This window comes from Phalacrocorax carbo, chromosome 5 (assembly GCF_963921805.1).
Source record: "Phalacrocorax carbo chromosome 5, bPhaCar2.1, whole genome shotgun sequence".
Lineage (NCBI taxonomy): Eukaryota > Metazoa > Chordata > Aves > Suliformes > Phalacrocoracidae > Phalacrocorax > Phalacrocorax carbo.
This window is the reverse complement of record NC_087517.1, coordinates 68,014,604-68,028,758: the sequence shown is the minus strand read 5'-3', so window position 1 is coordinate 68,028,758 and position 14,155 is coordinate 68,014,604.

The window sequence follows — 14,155 nt, the reverse complement described above, 5'->3', positions numbered from 1 at the left end:
TTTTGTAAATGGCTGGAGTTATAACTGGATATGGACTGTCATGTCCCCACACAATAAACACTGTATTTTTCATTTAGAAACACAGTAAAGACACCTAACGTGATACAAAAATACTCAACGATAACAATGTACAAGTGTGGTAATGGGCAAGCAAAATATACATTATTTTAATATTTGACGCATGCTGTCCTACAGAATTAGACCTTGTTAAATGGTAAAAAATTGCATTTATTGCTGTCTACTGGATTTGTCATAACTGTTCAGATCCCTGTTGCTGTGCAGGAGATGTGGTATTTGCACTTAATTGCATCATTTGAAAGCCTTAGAAGAGGGCATTCTAATGATTAAATCAATGTAAACCAGGTTTCAGAGCCAAAATAATCAAAAGTCTGACCAAGGCAAATGTTCTCAATAAACTGAGCTTGCCAAACACAAGTGCTAATTAACACCTGATTCTAATTTGGTGATTGAGAAAGTGTGGCAATGGAGCCCTATGATTTTGCAAGTGGAAATAACATTGCTTCTCTCCATTGGTAGATCGCTTGAATTGCCCTCGTGGCCAAAATTCCTTCTTTTGATCCGCTCTGGGGACAATCCATCAACATGGTGGCAGCTATACTGAGCCTGTACAATACTGCTCTGTCTAAGGATATTTACCAATCCCTGGTGGTTTTCCCACAGTAATGATTCTGAATGACATTTTCTCTTCCTTGATGTTGGTCTTAATTGAAAATGTTCAAAATATTAAAGCTTAAAATATCACACTGACTACACAGGGCAAACCCAAGTGGGCGCATTCTCCTTTCGGATTTCCTGTTATCATCATTTCAGATTTCAGAGGGAGGAAGAATACTCTTTCAGCCAGTTTTTACGCACGCACCTGAAAGCCGAGGACCTCCTAGGTACAGTATCAAGACTTTCATTGAGCAAGACACTTACAACAAAAGCAGACATATTAGCATGTGACTAATTCTTGAAGTCATTGGGCGTTTGATCAGTCACCTGGATAATTAAGGGGTTTGCCTTTCATTGCAAAGGAGAAATTCTTTACCCTTTTCATAGCAGGTGAGGACACACAACAGACCCAGCCAAAACCTGACACTAGACGGCGTCTTTGTTGACACACCCAATAGCCAACCAAATGGCCAAGACTGACTCTGCAAACAGAAAAGGACTGGAAGAACTACTCCCTTTCCTGAAGTAATGAGTGTTTCCAGTACACACAGTAAGCCTCTTCTGTGAACAACTGGAATGCTTCGGACCTTGGGACCATTAATCTCGTGTCATCTCTCAAAATAATATATTTTTTTCCTTCAAAGTACACTCTCAATGATCCCCTCACATTTCTTTGCACAAAGGAATGGTTCAGAGGCACCTTTCCACCCCAAAACAAAAGTGGCATGGCACAAAATAAGTTATTGCTACCTTAGACCTAAAAGTTGCAACGCTTCTCACTTACGCTGTCCCTAAAATAACATGCACTTGATCTTCATATGCAACAGAGTAAGTTATTACCAAGGCATACAATATAGGAAGCATCTTCAAAAGCAAAGCTACATAAATTTAACTTCCAGCTGACTGTTGGGGAACTCGGTTATAAAATCAACACCTCATGCATTTGATCTACGCAACAGTTACATTATACTGGTTCTTTTAACAGTTTACTCAGTCTCTCATTTAAAAAAAGAATATGAAAGCCTAATTTGTAAGTGCAGGGTCTGCAGAAATATTTGCAAAGACTCAGAAGTATTTTATTACCTCTGCAGTGCAAATGTATTTGACTGTGTGTTTAAATCAACTGCAGTTTGCTCTTAACAAGAGTGAATTTGCACTATAAATGGCATCCCCTCTTTAGAAACAATACTTCCTTTATCTACTTGTGTTCAAAAGCGCCTAACAGGGAAACCTAACTTATCTGTTTCATCTTAAAACTGGAGCTGCCTGTCAAGCTTTGACAATCCTCAGATTCTTTTGGAAATAGGAAGCAACCCATTGTGTTCAAATTTGCTCTTAGTGACAGCTGATCCCACAGGAGCATCTAGTTAGAAAATAATTGATAGCACTTGAAACAGAAAAGATTGCAAATCAGGTATGACAAGTTTGCATTCGATGGCAGTCCTAAAACTAATTGTCCGGTTAAGAAATCAGCTTCAAAAGAGGAAAAAACTTAAGAGGAAGGAAATGAGAAGTTTGTTTATTGCACATACACTTTCATTCTGACAATATTTTCCTTTTAAAAGGCAGGTCTGGAATAAGCAGTACATTAAAGGGATGGGCCCAAAGCAAAACCTCTAAACCGAATACTCCGAACTTTATGACTCAAGCCCATCTGTAGTTTGTTATAAACAAGTCATAAGGCATAAATGAAAAAATCTGGATCAGGAAGGGTAGAGGCTCGATCCTGCTACTATTGAAGTTAACAGAAAATCTCTTGCTGACTACAGAGGACTTTGGATCAGGCATTAAAATTCCTAAGTAATACTGGCAAAGCTTCAATCATGCGAGTGTGTGTGCGCGCGCGCCTGCATATATACCCACCCACCCCAATATTAGGAATTTTTAACCCTGATACTTATATCAGACTATACCACCGGATGTCAAAAATGAAGATAACATGGGAGGAAGTTTATTTTGATGAGGAAATCCCTAAATGCTGTTGAAAATATGCTTGGAATGGTTAATTAGTATGTAGGGGCTTTGGAGGAAATGATATCTTGCAGCTTGACCATCATCTTTTTGCCAGGTTTCCCTTCGATTTATCTCTTATCTGCAGGAAACTGTCTCACAGCTTCTGAATCTGCTGTTGGCTAAAAAGAGAAAAAGGACAATGACTCATTGTTGGGCAGCAGGACAAGTTCTATTTGGATTCTAAATTTCCACATTAATGCTAGTTAATGTCATCTCTAATGTACTTCAGCCCATCCAGGGGATATCCAGGGTGGGCTCTGAAACTAACCAAAAGTGAAAGTTCCTTCGCAAAAATAACAAACAGTAAATTAAAAGACGATATAATACCCAAGGGATGAAAACAATGAGTAATGCAAAAAGTATCTGCTGTTATTTTCTATGACTAAGGCATCAAAAAGGCCTTATTAATAAATGAAAGTCTTGTAAACGGGTAAGTAACTGGTGACAGGATGAAGCAACTGATACCCACCAGAGTTATTCTGGCCAGAGAACATTAAGCACGTTGATTGCTGTGACTTATATTCGAGGGACTATTTTCACGCACAATCAAGCAATGCAGGATTCTGCACTCTGCAGCTTTTACTGAGGGCTGGCGGGGCAGACCTGGTCAGCTACGCGCGGTGGGAGAGGTCACCGCATCTAGCAGCCACAAACAGGAGCAGGGTCCAGGGAAGCACACAGGCATAATGTTTGAGCCTGTCCCTCGCCGCTGCGCTGGAAGTTAAGCGTGTATGTAAATGCTGAGCTTAAGGAAGTGCTGCGGGAGGGATGAGATGCATCAGACGATCGCTGTGCCAAGACTAATGAGTACATCAATGAGAGGATTAAGAAAGGATGGGGACATGTTGCTCCCATTCCCTCTCTTACAATGATTGCTCCAGCGCGCAGAGGTGTGGCTTGATTTGGGTAAGAACTGAAAATTCAGCGGCTTCTCCAAATATTACATAAAAGGAAAGAATGACATAAAAACACGATCTAACCGTGTAAATATTTTTTCCAGCTTCACAGACCAAATCCCAAGCATGTCATGCGTCTTACATTTTTTATTCCCCCAGCTCTCTTTCCCCAGTGCTGAGCTAACATCTGAAATAAGAGTACACAATCAGTATGTTAATAATCAAGGAGTCTGCTCGCTGCATTATACAGACATCAGAGGAATTTCTTCCACTGTCTGATGAATATTATAAACAGGCCCGTTTGTATTAACAGAGCCTTATGTAGCAAATCCAAAAGTGACAAACCAAACAGTTTTAAGTGGTTACATTCCATCTCCAAATGTCCCGAGTATCAAGCATCACTAGAAACCTGCATCCTGGCTGCACGTGAGGAAAACAAAAAGGCTCACAGTCAGTTGGACTAGACGCTTGATGTTGAAGCAGATGACTATGACAAGGTTTTATAACTGCCAAAGTGACACTGCAAATACAATCTGGTGTTGCAGCTGGAGAGCCAGAAATATTTTATCAGTTACCGAGAGGGAAGGCATTTGTTCTTGAGAGCGACACTTCAGGAAGGGTTTACATCTGAGTCATCATCTTTGACAGCATGTGTGTCCATCAGCAAAAGCTGAGCAGCAGAGCTTCTGCAAAACATTTCTGGGAGGTCCTAAGATCTGCAGATCACTGTGGACCTGATTTGCTACCCTATGAAGTCAAAGGAAATGTCCCCTTTCTGTGGGCGGAGGACTGATCTCTAGATGGTAACTCTTGGACTTAGAAAATGTATTAAAAATTCCAAGCACGTGGCCGAACAGACTGAATTATCACCCGAAACCTAACATTTTAGGCAAACTGAATGAACAGGCACAGCTCCTTCCCCATCCTGCTTGCAGAACATAATACACAAAAGCAGCAAGGGGTGGGGGGAATAGCAGGAAAGGAAAGATGAGAATCATATGAATGCTCCTAAGACTAGTGGTTTTTTATTGTTCATGTTGCAATGGTTTCTGTGGGCTGCTCCTGCATCAGCTGGTGGTGCGACTGCCAGTTTTTCCCCCTCTTTTTCTGAGCTTTTTTTCTCTTCTCCACCATCTTAGGCCCTTGGGAGACTGGGACTCCTCCTGGAGCACAGGCATGCAGGCTGAAGTGAGAGGGGGACAGCCTCCTTGCTGCAAATCATCAGCAGCAGACCTTTACCGGGGGTAGCGAGGCTGCAGTCCTGAAGCACGGTGGGCTCGCAGGTAAGACTGGTGCGGTGTAGAAGAGAGAGGCCTATATGCTGGCAGATCTCTTAATTTCATGTCAGATAACTGGATGGAAATGCAGGTTCAGACTATTTTAAGCTGACCGTGAAGGACTATCTTCTCTGTGACCACCATCTGCCACGAGGCTTGTGCACCTTGGGAGTAGGGAGGGCTGGACCAGAAACGCCGGGAGAAGAGGTTTTATTCACCAAAGCTGGCCAATGTTTATTTGCTGTTTATTTCAACCAAGTCACTTGGGTTTCCACAGTGGGCCTGGAAACTGTGAAGGAACAGTCTTTCTCATGAGATTTCCTGTTGGTGCTGCATCCAGTAGCACCGGAAATATCACAAGAATAGCTTTTCTTGTGGTATTTTATTACTTCTGCTTCTGCTCCTGCCCGGAACTGGGAAGTACAGGGGTGCATGGAAATGAAATATAGCGGTCAGAGGAGAGTCTGCCAAACATTTGGAAATGACAACAGCGAGAAAGGTCATTCACTTAAATCTCAGGAACTGCTTCTGATCTGCTCTCATTTTACTCAGACTCATTTATGCGATGCTGCTTTTAGAAGTCATTCACTCAAGGCTGGCATCAGTACGCATTCAAACATCGAGCATCTATGGTTTAGCTGTGAGTACTGCTGGTAAGTTCCTATAGAGAAGTGACTTCTGTTTCCTAAAACATGTAACTGACATCATTCATCATCAGAATAGGCCCAAGCAAAAAAAACACCCCACCCTGCTACATCTCATAGTTGCACTGCCTTTAATATTACAGCAGCATGACGAGCCATATTAGACAATACACAAATCTGCACATACACTTTCCTTGGTCAAAACCCCTCCACACCACAAAAAGCAACTATTTCTCTGGATTTTTTTTCCTGCTCAGAATTGTCTGACAAACGCTTTGCGCAGACAAATTCTGCCTAGCAAATGTTTGTAAATAGACACTGAAAATAATACTTCTTCAGCTATCTCAGACAGCAGTTCTTGGTGGCAGCAGTGACTAAGCAGCATAAGCAGCTGCTAGCAATTCTCCCCCAGCCATGTTTGCCCTGGAGGCACAGTAGAGCAGCTCAGGGACTTGGTCCAGATGGAAGGGGAATGGCTCAGGCAGGAGTGGACACCTAGGAGCAGTTAGGAGGAAGGGGAAAGCCAACAACAGCTCAAGCCAGCAAAAGCTGTTCGGCAATTTACACCCTTTGCATTGCAATCAAAACTACCTAAACCACATCGGACTGTTCCATTTCCTGTTTGGTTGATGTAATCATTACAAGTTACTCCTGTTTCTTCCTGAAGTGAATTCTCCTTCACTGCAAAACTGATTTTGTTCCATTATTAAATGAGTGTTGGCTGGTAATCAACACTTTGCCTTCCTGAACAAGCTCCATTGGCAAACAAATGGAATTAAAAGGGCAATGAGCACAGATTCCAAAGCCAGGACAAGATTCCCCAAGTTAGTTTCCTGTATTATCTGACTGTCATCCTAACAGCACCTTGCTCAGTTTAGATTAGAAATACGAAATTTTGCTACAGATATGCCAATGTCATAAGGTATAATCACAGGTATGTTCAATTCCTTTTTTGCAAGGGACGTAGGATACCTCACTAGTGATAATTGCACTGGGGTTGAGGGGACTATTCCATAATGATAAAGATAAGACAGATTTGGTCCAAGGAGGCTGGTGTTTTTCTGCTGCTGTTTTGCAGAGCTAAAGGCACATACCGATGGAAGGAAAAAAACTGTAATGCTCAGTCCTGTATGCTCTGTAATAAAATGGGACCAAATTCTGCATCAACAACCTCTACAAGCATGACAGAAAAAATTTCTTCTGTAGTTACAAAACCTGTTTCGTTCCTCACTCCCTCACAACTGCACAGATATTCTGAAGCATGGGTCACAGTTCAAAGTTGTTATTGTTGTAAAATACCTTGGTTATCGTCAAGGATGTTACACTCTTTGGATGGTGCTGCTCCACTCCCAGATGTCTGCTCTTGTGCTTTCACCAGAGTTGCCCGGCACAGACTTCTCTCCCCACTTTGGGGCAAGGAAGAAGACAGTTTGAGGCCAGCTTCACTGCTTCTCCTTCCTACCCCCCTAGGCCATGTGGTACTGCACAGGCAGTCAGGTCGCCAGCCTACTCCTCTCTTGCTTCGCCCTACCTGCAGGTTGGTCTTGGCACAGCATCCCACAGTTTTGCTGTCGACCTCAGCCAGGGAGACACGTCAAACCTAACAACTCCCACTACAGGGAAAGGGGGGAAATGAGAGGCAAATTCAGGCCAATCTTAGTGTCGCAGAAAGAGGAGCAAAAGGAACTGTTAGAGGCCAGGTAGGAGTAAAATTTCTGACAAAAACTTTACATTCTCTGTCTTCTTAAAAAAAAAAAACAACAACAACAAAAGAAAAAAAGAAAAGAACAAGAAAAAAAGCATCTTTCATCATTCACTCGCATAAACAGGAGAGGTGAAATCTGTCTGAGCTTACAGTCTTGGGTGATATCTCGGTCACATCTAGTGGCTACCTGTGCATTTACTGCATACCTGCACTTCTCACTGCATTAAGAGGTGGGACACTAAACTGGTAAAAGAGAATTGCACGGTATGCTCTGTTGTAGAGTTGCATGACATATACATAATTTCTATGAACATATAATAAAAATCAGGGATCTTTTAGAAGTAAGCAGAAAAGCATTCTTAAACACCAGCAAATGAAATCTGATGAAAGACTAAAGGATTATTATAGACCGACACAGTCAAGTCTTCTCTTTTTCAACGTACTTTCACACACATTACAAATTGATACTGACATAAAACATAAAGATGCACATTTAAACCTTCAAGATCGTGCAGCGGCAACCTTGATCTAGAGTACAAGAATGACGCCTCCTCATTACCCCAGAACTGCAGAGCACCTTGACGGCCTTGCCTTTACACTTTGAGCTTCTTTCTTATACAAGTAAAAGCGTAAGGGTCTGCAAAGAGAATGTTAAAGTGACTGGAAAAGACAGCAAATCCCCTTTACCTGGCATTTGCCACAAGACAGCGAAAGTCTGAAAATGCATCGCTGGATTACATGCATCCAGTGCGCTTTGATTTCACAACACTCATAAAATGAAAATAGTGGCTAGGAATGTGGGGGGGGTCCAGATGGATATAGCCATCCCTTTCCATGATATTCCTGAAAAGCCTGAAACAGCCACGGTTTTTCACGTTGCTTCACAACCCTGAAGTGTTAATAGTACACTCACAGCAGAAAGTTTTCAATGTGCCCTAGTAACTATTGTGGCCGGATAGTAAAAAGTTTGAACAGCTGCAGATTCCATGTCCAATCTCTAGCTACGTTTTTGACAGACCTCTTAGGCTTGCATAATAAATACAGAAAAGCTTAAGCAAAGACACTGAATATCATTACCAACATCATTATGCGAGCAGATTGCAAACCACTCAGCATCCTAAAAAGTGTCATTTGACTATGCCATTTTCCTGCCATTTTTTTTTCTTTTTTCTAGAGAGCACCAGCAATCCTGAGGGTACGAACAGGCCTGAAAGCTGTGGTTGTCTCGGATCTCGGTTGCGCAAAAGTGACACAGAACAGCTCTAAATTCACCCGCTACTGGTACTTAAGCTTTGCTCAGAGTCTTTTGCTGACTTTGCTCCATTTAGAAATCAAAGGATGATTTCTTCCAAGTGACAGTTCTAGAAATGGTAACATAATTGAATTAAAAATAGGTGCAAGCTGCAGAGCTCCAATTCGTCAACAGACCGAAAACTTTAGTGAAATTGAAGACATTGACTGAAAGGTTCAGATGCAACCAGGATCGGAAGGGCTGGTTTGGCCAATTCATGGAAAGAAGTAAATCAAAACGTGAGAGTCTGGATCCACTTCTGTATTTCCCTGGCATTTGGGAATGTTTGGGTCTGAGGTTTCATGCTGAAATTTCAGCTACCTACTATTATGATTTTAGTATCTTTGTTTTAATTCTTTTCTTACACTTCAGTGGAACACAGGCTTTCAATTAACTCATTGCTCTCTACTTGACTTTTCAAGTAGCAACTGTAAATTAGAGGATAAAGAACTAGAAATGGTGTGAGGGTCAGTCCATGATAAAAGCTCTGCAGTCAGTTAGAGCAGGCTGAGGTCCCAGCCCTCTGGGCTGTGGTCACCACAGCTAAAGCACTGGACAGAATTTGGGTTTGATTCTCAATAGCCTCATAAAATTATTTCAGGATCACTTGAATTTTATATAAACGAAGGACCAAAAATAACACCCTTATTTCCCAGGAGAGTTTCAAAGATTAATTAATTAATGTTTACAAATCATTTGGATTTTACAGTGGATGGGGGGGAGAAAATGGAAGAAACGCTCAGATGGGCCAAGAGATACAGTAGATTCTCTTCATTCCGTGTTCAGAAAACTACACATGCATGCGCTTAACTTTGAGAATGTACTTAAATCTACCCCAGTAACCAAAAGCAGAAGCCCACAGAGCTAATTACATGCTTTGTTGCTTTTCTAAATACAGAAAATTAACAGGTATAACTGAAAAAATGCAGAGTATACCTACAGACTTAGCTGAGCATGGCAAACAGCCTGCACCTTCAGCACTCCTTGGTCAGTCTCCAAGCCTGGCATAGCCTTGTCTTTACTGCATTACGCCACTTTTCAGATACTGGATATACTCAGAGGACGACCGCAGGCAGCAACATTCAGGTACCTGAAAGCAGAATTTATCTCATTAGGTTTAAAAGGTGAGCTTTAAAAGCTTTCAATGGTAGATCAAGAGAATGGTGGAACAAGCTGTATCATCGGGGAGACGGAATCATAACCCTGGACGCAGGATTTGGGGGCTGGGGATTTGGAATCTAGCTGAACTTTGCAACTCCTGCTTAGCTATATGAAATGAAATTGAACTGGAACATGTCCTTAATCAGTAGTTATTTTATCAGCACATCAAATGGGCACAGGCTCGACACTGTCCTAGCTCCGTCCTGCAAGAGCTCTCGCAGTTATTTAAGGCACATTCTTTCAATATACTTGAAAGAAAGCAACTCATAGCCTGCAACATTATCGGTACCGTGCATCTCAGGATCTAACACTTTTTAGAGTTAGTTATCGGTTGCAATAAAATCAACATTTTATAAGCTTCTATTCTTGTGCCATATTTGTAAGAGCTGAAATGCTATCACCAGAACAAATGCTTCTTTCATTGGCTTTCTGGAAATGTAAAGTTCATTCAAAGCCTAGAAAATTAAATTGTGTTCGTCTGGGAGACGGCATGTAGACAAAATCTGCTTCAAAAGTCAGAAGGCCCCTGAGTCAGAGGGAAGTTCAATTAATTTGTCAGAGAACCGAAAACAGATGATTTCAATCAGCACCAAAAAATGACTTCATGGCAGGCGCGCACTGGAAAGGGCAGAGTTTGATATCCAGCACTCGGGCAAGCGGCCCGGCAGGATTGCGAAGCTCTGCAGCGCGGGTTCCACAGCCTTGAGCGGAGCGGGGCTCCCTGCTGCCGGCCGGCCGCCAACCGCCGTATCGTGCCCAGCCGAGCCGCGCCCAGCCGAGCCCGGCCTAACCGAGGCCAGGCGCCGCCGCGATGGGCGCAGGGGCCCCGGCCGCGGGCGCGCCCCGCGCGCTGCCATGCTGGCTCTTATGAATGGCCGGGCCGCCGCGCCGCCCCATTGGCTGCGCCGCCCGCGAGACTAGCCAATCAGCGGCGCGGGCGCTCCCGGGGCGGGGCCGTGTTCCCTGCGCGGCGCGGGGAGGTCCGGCCGCTGTGTGTCTGTCTGTCTGTCTGTCCGTCTGTCCGTCCTTCCCTGCGGCTTGTCCCTCGCGGCTCCTCGTGGTGCGGGAGGGGGGGAAGGGGGCTGCCCTGGCTAGTGGCGGGGAGGGGGCGGCGGCACGTGCCGCGGGACAGTGCGGTCCCATGGCTGCCGCTAACCGCTTGCCCGGCGCACCCCGAAGCCGCCGGCAGCGCCCCTGGGAGCCCCGCCGGCAGCTCGGCGCTGCCCGGGAGGCTGCAGCTCTCCCTGCCTCCATCCCTCACTCCACCTCGCTCGCGGGGAGGCTCCGGCCGCGATGCAAACGCAAAACACACGTGGCGTGATTGAAAACACCGGGTCAAACCTTCACAGCTTATTAATTAATTATTATTGTTATTTATTTACTTATTTGTGTCTGTCCTTTGGGTGAGAAATAAACCAAACGCCTGCCCGCGGTCTTCAGCGACCTTACAGATATTTTGTTTGTAGGTGGGATGCCGTTTCTATTATTCCAGACAAATTCTAACTTGACTAATCTCATTTTCTTGCCTAAACTCCCCTGAATCTGCAGCTGGGTATCCTTCTGCTTTTTTCATTTGCTTTGCATTGTCGTGTGATTTGCAGCATGCTGGTATTTAGCAAGCTCATCTGCTTCTGAGAGCGCTGCATTGCAACTGCGGGGAAAGTAATTCTTATAACTCACTCTTTTTATCGTGGAGCTGTATTTTAAAAAAAAATCATCCTATATAAGGAATAACCTTTTATTAACTCTGGTTGTTGTTTTCCCATTTTATCCAAATCCTTAATTTCAAAATTATTTAAAAACACAAATTAATTTTGTTTATTATTGCCACTTGGTCATCCAAAAAAGCAGCAGAATAGAAGTCACCAAGAAATACACATTTTTAGTGGTAGTATATTTAATACAGGTTTATAACCCCACACAACAGCCACATTAGAACAAGAAGAAAACAGACATTCAAGTCACTCGTATTTTTTTTTCTCCGCTTGGACTGCATTAGCTCCCTAGCACTTCCCCACCACTTATTAGTGTTTCTCCAGTTTTAACACCACGAAGTCAGAGTGGCCGCCTGGTACGCCGGGGAGAGAGGGGCTTCCTCAGGAACACACCCTCCTTCCGCAGGCGGGGAGGGGTTTGTCCTGCCTGCCTGGAAAGTGTTACCTTATAAACCGTAGAGACACTCTGGTGGCAAGAAGAACCATGCATGGGTTAAGCCAAGACCCCATTGGCTCCATCACTGCAGGACTTGGACTACAAAATAATTTTTGATCTTTCTCCTAAGATGACCACTTTTATGAATAGAAATAAGGGACAACCATGTGAGCACCAGGGAACAGCACTTGAAGGGATTCCAGGGAAACACCTGTTCCCTTATTATGTGTTTTTCTCACAAATATACGTTGTTACTTCCCTCAAACACACAATTAAATAAAAATGAACGGAACTATTTAAAGTGATAATTACTGTAATTTGAAATAATTGAAATACATTTTTGTTTTCTAAATCAATTTGTAAAGCTTTCCCCAGGTTCTACTGAAATTCTCAGATTTGGAAACTCAGCCTGAACAGAATCAATATTTAGCAGGTTTCTGCAACCTATCCAAGTCCGATGGTAGAAGAAAATTGTTATTTCTCTGCTTTAGTTGTTACTTCAATGGACGTAGCACTCCCCACAAGTTTAACACACAGAAAGGAGTTGAACTTGCATATAAAACATTGGAACATTTCCTCATACGAGGCTGCTGAAGTGTATACTCCCATGCACAGGCACCTCCTGCCTGTATTTCTCATACAAATAATCCATACCCAACTTTTTATTAGGTTCAGCTTTTCAGTGCTGATTACAGACCTTGAAATACAGACCTTTTTTCTACCCTGGAACAAGTGGGTGATCCCCACTTATATCTCCTGGTGCGGTTATACTAAGTAAAAATAACCAAACAGTGGTACGCAGAACAGTTTTCAGTTGCAGATAAAAAACTCTTAGACATAGTTTAGTAGTTCCAGAATTTAAGGTATAATTAACAAGAGAGCAATTTGCCATTTCAGCTGAGTACTTGAGTGTTTTCTCAATGGCAAGAGGAGTGAATAAACTGCTGGCAATTCATAAAAACTTTGTTTTATGAACAATCGTTTTAGCTCTGGCAGTATCTCAGGAAAGGCTTCTACATCACAAGTACTCTCTCTGATGGATAATATTAGGGCACACTTTTGCTATGCCACAAAGTATTTTCTGTATTTTTGCGCTTTTTTTGCATGAAAAAAAAAAGATAATTGTTTTTAGAATCTATGCTAGCATTATTTCTCCCTATGATGTCTTTGTGGGCTCTCTGACATCTGACAGTCCACTATAAGCAACGCAGAAACTTTCTCTGCGCTGAGCATAGTAAGCTATATGCCAAGCATCACTGGCTTTACTGATCCCTGTTCGTTATGTAGAACTCACTGCACCTTGCCAATACCTCCCTGATAACCAAATACGGTTGACCAAGGGGCAGCCCAGAGAAAAACCACTAAGGTCAGTAAAGCACCGCTGGCTTCTTGCTGGTGGTAAGTGGTCAAAGACAAAGTTAATCCAGCTGAAAGACTGAAAATAGGGAATGAAAATATTTCACCTGTTGGTACATGAATGCATCTCGGGTAAGGTACGAAGATCTTTTCCACCAAGAGGACTGAAGTTGTATAACATGCACATCTACAGTTCTTATATTTTATAGACAGATATCCAGTAAAAACCAAATTTGCAACGAGTGCCTGGGGAAGAATAAGCTGCTTGGGGTAGTGCCACCAGCTCTTTCCCCACCACCTGCTCTGCAGAACCAAAATCCGACTCTCCTGGTTTCTCATACCAGTCTCTGGTTCAGCTAGCTTTACCTGTGGCCCAGTCTCTCCACTAAAATTTAATTTGCCTTTGATACTGAGGAATCTTGAATGAGCTTAGAAATGGATGATGTCAATTCCAGCCCTTGTGCACGAAACCAACCCAATCTCCCAGCATCTGGACTGGTGGTCTTATCACCAAGTCACTGAAAAACCAGAGTTTCTCTTACACAGCAAATTTTGTCCTCATCTGCTTCACTTCAATTTAGCACTAACTAAGCATCGACAGAAAATGGATAAAAAGGATGTTATAAACTGCCAGAAAAAATGCTATCCAACTCTTACCAAAGTGAACAGAAAAGTGATTGATGACTTCAGAGGCTAACCGACAAGTCGCAAGTATGGAAGCTGGCCAGGTAAGCTATGCATACCTCATCCTAACACGAAATAAGTATGCCCACAATGGACAAGCTATTCCCCATCCAGCTACTGTCATCCTCCTCTACAAACTGCCATCCTAAAGTCAATGCCTGGTCGATGAACAGCCAGACCACTGCTCTGATTCCTTTTGGTCACTGAAATGTGCCAGTGCTCCGCAGCCTCGGAAATCACTGGGTTTTCCAGGATTCCCCGAAAGGAATGAGAAACCTGCTGCTCCCTCTGCCGTGACTGTC